We start from the raw sequence: 6,000 nt of genomic DNA, 5'->3' as shown, positions 1-6,000 counted from the left end.
TTTGTCTTCTCTTTTTTTTATTATTATTTTTTTAAATGCAACGTGTGGAGGGAAATAAACTAAGTGTTCATACAGTCTGTGCCAACATAATTTCAAACACATTCGTAGTTTGAGTGTGCTAATTTTAACAAGCATTTTTTTTTCATTATTTGTGCAGCTTTTGTCCATTTTTTCTATATAATTTGAAACAGCATTTAATAATAGCAACGATAATAACAATTATTATTATAATTTCTAATAATATTACTGCACTAGCAGAACGGATTTGTGCTCGCGCTGTTTCTGCCTTGTAGGTAGAAATGATCTGAACTGATTTGAACGCGGTGCTGTGACAGGATGAATAGATTTCAGGGTCAGACTGAGAGACCCTCAGCCGCGTGCCAGTCTTGATCTCCGGACCTGCCTCATGTTAGGAAGAACCGGAACGAGCTTATTCGACCCACACGGGATTTGTCGGGAACCATGAGACGCAAATGTAAATCAAATATCATTTCGCATAAACAGGCTCTACGGTATACGCAGTAGATTACAGCACAATAATCTCATTTACACATCGGGGCTCTTGACATTTCTATAGCCTATATGTTTATATTTTTAAAACCCATTTCGACAAAGTGTATCAATAAAATAAAATATTTTTGTTTTTTAAAATAAAGATAATTGTAGTAGCCTACTTTAATTAATTAATATTTTATTTATTAATTCTTAATGCTTTTTTTCTATATATAATATAAATTTTGCATTTGCGTCTTCATGAAAGCTCCACGAAATATAATATTATTCTGTCAGATTTAACAATTTATACACTCGATTATAAACGAGTTTAGAATTTCTGTTAATGCAAACAACCCACTTATGCCATTTAATGTCCAAACTTTACAGATTCATAACAACAATTATAAGTATATAATTTACTGAAATATAATTAATATAAGTACCATGTGTAACATATTTACCCTGTTATTAATATGATTTTTATGCAAGTAGAAATTGTTAAGCACTTGGTAAATGAGAAAAAAGACATTCTTACAGTGCGCGCATGTTATAAACATTATGTAATTAATTAGTTTATAATAATTACAATGTATGCACTAATAATTACAATGTGTGATACAAACAATGTGTTATAACATTCTGCTTTGCAAAATCATTACATATTAAATAGTTTTTACTTTTATTTATTTATTTATTTATTTTTTAATCGTGTAACTTCAACTGTAATGTGTGTAAAAAGTTATTAATACTACATTGGTTTACAAGCTGATGTTGCATTATTGAACTGGAATACAAATTTTTCTTAACGGAGGGATTTAATTATTGTTAGAAGATTTATAGCTGTATAATGAAATAGATCAGACATAATCAGTGCCTCATCATCACTGACACACACACACACACACACACACACACACACACACACACACACACACACACACACACGAACACACACACACACACACACACACACACACACACACACACACACACACACACACACACACACACAGACACACAGCACTTAGACAATTGAAATGTGCTGGTCTGGGGTGCGTTTTCCAAAACCAGAGTTGCTAACTAAGTTAGCAACTTTGTTGGATGCAATGCAACCAACAAATAGTTGCTAACAGGTTAGCAATATGGTTTTGGGAAATGCACCCCTGGTTGATGTTGGAAAACAGACATTATGAGAAACACGAAAGCAGAAAGAGATTTCAAGAGGAACAGTGGTGGGAGACAGAGAGAGAGAGAGAGAGAGAGAGAGAGAGATCTGACAATTGCCTTAACTCTAATGAATTTTTTGCAAATTGTAATCAAGGCTGGCCTTGTCTGACAGATAAATGGGCCCCGGGGGGTTTGGCTCGGGCCTCAGCTTTTCACTCCTGCATGTCCCTCCTGCACTAAATGAACAGCATCAAATTAACCTCCAGTGATTAATCCTGACGGAGAGCACCGGCTGCACTCAAACACACATATGCTGAGAAGTTTCTCTTAGATTTATATTAAACAACAAGTAATAAGAGGAAGACAAGGATACATCTGACAAATTTTTTTTTTTGTAATATAAAACAATTTTCTAAGTAATTTATACAGGAGTGTTTTTATTAAATTTGATTACATTTCTAATTATTGCAAACGTATTGTAATCATAAAGATGATTTATGATTTTTCTTTTCATTTATAGATATGTGACAGAAAACCTAAACAGAAAAAATCAATTACCTAATTCAGTTCATTGAATTTTATTGAATCCTTTACCAGTAATAAACTGTCTGTGATTTATGTGAGAACTAGAACATGCATCACAATAAAGCAGTAGTTTATGTGGATTTATTTTTCATAAATATAATTAGGCTAATAGGGGAAAATCCCAATATTATTATTTTACAGCAACATGCACAACTGCTATTAATAATTAAATATGGTTTTTCAATGAGCATCAAGCAGTCAGTTGGTGGATACAGGTGAGAGTGGTGTGAGATAACCAAACTACAATTAGAAATAAGCTAAGAATATGAAAACACTGTCATCCAGTTCATGCATATATCATATTTATAGATTCTCTGTAAAATATAAAGGATTTATTGGAAAATTTAAGGTATATAAGTAATTCCAATTTCATGTCTGGAATATAGTTATTCCTGATCATGTCAATGGATGGTAAATGACAGAACAGACATCATCCAAAGACTTTTGTTTAATTTGATGTATAACAAATACATTTATATATTAAATAAATTTGCAATATATATTAAATCAACTATTTTATTTTTTTTAAATGACAATTTTGAATACAGTTTTCTATTTTGGAATGAATTTACTATATTTTGGCCATTTTTAATACATTTGTTTACAGCAAAATTAAGACAGGCCCAATGCAATTTAATGCTCTTTGCACTTTCTTTTTATTTTTATTTTTTTTTGAAGTGTCACACTCCTGGAAGTGGCTGTCAAGTACAGCACTCTTTGCACATCACATTAAATAACCCAATTTAGAAATAGATTTATTAACTACTTCAATTTGTAACAGAGAAATATGGGATCCTCTCAAAGTTTTAGACACAGATTTAACAGATGTTAACAAAATTTAAGATTGAAACAAAATGTGACAACGCCATGTGTGCCAAGATTAGAGGATGAGATTTTCCAGCTCTTTCTCTCTGAACATTTGGATTATCATCACAACATGATGGTGCAGCTCATGCATCATTTCAGGGCTTCTCTAGCATTTCTAATGCCATTATTGTGTGTTTGAAAGCTGGGACACACACACACACACACACACACATCATGATAGATGAACAGCTCTGTTAATGCACTGAACCAGCGCTTTGGCTCATTGGATTTCTAAGTGGAACTGATTTATGATGAAAGATGATCAGACTAGATCTGGACAAGATGCTTCAGGGTTTCGTGGTTCTGGAGCACCACTGACATTTTAAGGATTCATTTCCCATGGCTCCTTTAGCCTGTCAACCTCCAACAGCTTACAAGCTGCAAATGTTTGTGAAAGGAATTAGAAGAAAACAAACACACTTCCTGTCACTAACTTATAATCACGCTCCCACTTCCCCTCTCAACCCTAAAACATTTCCTCTTTCTACAGATTGCTCTTTTTTCCCCCTCTGCTTTTCTGCCTTGTCTAATCTCTTTAATTACATCTGTTTTCCTGGGCTGCTGAGGCCTCTTTTGTCCTCCCGGTCAGGGGGCTTTTGTGGGGGCAGAATCAAGCCCTGCATCCCCTCTTTGGATGCTTTGTGGAGCTGCGGCTCTCTTCCTGAGAGGGAGAGGATGAGAAGGGGATTAGAGGATCTTTATCTCATTAGAGACACAGTGAGCCGGCAGGGTCCGGCTTTAACGCCTTCATCTGCACCGCGGAGGCCAGAGAGCGGGCCGCACCCGCTGACAAACCCAAACTAGGCGTACGGGAAGCACAGAACATACATGGACATGTGCAATTGACATTACATGCCTGAACCTTTTCAGAGAAACAATACAAAGTTGATTTGTATTTGAGATCTGTAAAGTAAAACACCCTGAGATACTTTGAAGCAAAAGTCAAAGTAAATGTAAAATCAATAAATATTCTGAATAAATAATTATATATTTGAATAAAGTTAGTACTGTGTGTGTGTGTATATATATATATATATATATATATATATAAAATACACATTTATATGAATGCTTATTTATAAATATCTATCTATCTATCTATCTATCTATCTATCTATCTATCTATCTATCTATCATATATCTGATATATAATAAAAATACACATTTATATGAATGCTTATATATAAATATTATCTATCTATCCATCTATCTATCTATCCATTAATTTATCTATCCAGCTACTCATCAATGCTTAATATTAAATATATGAGTTTGAAAAGTTTGAAAACACACATTTAAAAATGTTTTAATGAAGTTTCTTATGCATTTATTTGATCAGAAATACAGTAAAGCATTAATATTGTAAAATATAATTAGAATTTGAAAATACTATTTCATATTTGACTTTTAAAATATAATACAAAATATAATATTATTTATTTGTGTGATACAAAGCTGAATTTTCAGCATCATTACTCCAGTCATGCTGAATATGAATATATTTTACTGTATACAGCCTACTGATACTGTGTAAATACAGATATATAATGCAAATTTAACATTTTATTTTAGGGCGTTCTTGTTACATGTTACATGTACTATAGTATTAGCACAAAATTATGCATAATTACATGCAATAATCCTAAATCTAACCCTATGTAAGTACCCTTAACCCTACTTTACTACTAAAATCGATACTATTAGAGATAAAATTGTAACCATTCAGCCGTCAGCTACAGTATCGCATCAGACAGTGCACTATAGACCCCCTGAGGAACAGTTCCACTCATTCTCTACTATAGGAGAGGAAGAATTGTATAAACTTGTTACATCATCTAAATCAACAACATGTATGTTAGACCCTATACCATCTAAGCTCCTAAAAGAGGTGCTTCCAGAAGTCAAAGATCCTCTTCTGACTATTATTAATTACTCATTGTCATTAGGATATGTCCCCAAAACCTTCAAACTGGCTGGTATTAAGCCTCTCATCAAAACCACAGCTTGACCTCAAAGAACTAGTTAATTTTACACCAATCTTGAATCTCCCTTTTCTGTCCAAGATACTAGAAAAGGTGGTATCCTCACAATTATATTCCTTCTTAGAGAAAAATGGTATATGTGAGGATTTCCAGTCAGGATTTAGACCATATCATAGTACTGAGACTGCTCTCCTTAGAGTTACAAATGACCTGCTCTTATCATCTGATCGTGGTTGTACCTCTCTATTAGTGCTATTGGATCTTAGTGCTGCGTATGACACAATTGACCACAACATTCTTTTGCATAGACTTGAACACTTTGTTGGCATTAATGGAAGTGCATTAGCATGGTTTAAATCGTAATTATATGACTGCCATCAGTTCGTAGCAGTGAATGAAGAGGTATCATATCGATCACAAGTGCAGTATGGAGTACCTCAAGGCTCAGTACTAGGGCCGCTACTCTTCACGCTTTATATGTTACCCTTGGGAGATATCATCAGGAAACATGGTGTTAGCTTTCACTGTTATGCTGATGATACTCAGCTCTATATCTCTTCGCGGCCAGGTGAAACACACCAATTTGAAAAACTAATGGAATGCATAGTCGATATAAAAAACTGGATGACAAGTAACTTCTTATTGCTAAATTCTGAAAAAACAGAAGTGTGGACCTAAAAACTCTGCATGTAAAAACCTAGAACACTGTCTAAGACTTGATGGCTGCTCTGTCAATTCTTGGTCATCAGTTAGGAAACTAGGTGTGCTATTTGATAGCAATCTTTCCTTAGAAAGCCACGTTTCTAGCATTTGTAAAACTGCATTTTTCCATCTCAAAAATAATGTCAAATGCAGAAATGTCAATCCATGCATTTATGACCTCAAGGTTAGATTATTGTAATGC

This window comes from Carassius carassius, chromosome 17, assembly GCF_963082965.1.
Source record: "Carassius carassius chromosome 17, fCarCar2.1, whole genome shotgun sequence".
NCBI lineage: Eukaryota > Metazoa > Chordata > Actinopteri > Cypriniformes > Cyprinidae > Carassius > Carassius carassius.
This window is presented reverse-complemented; position numbering follows the sequence as displayed.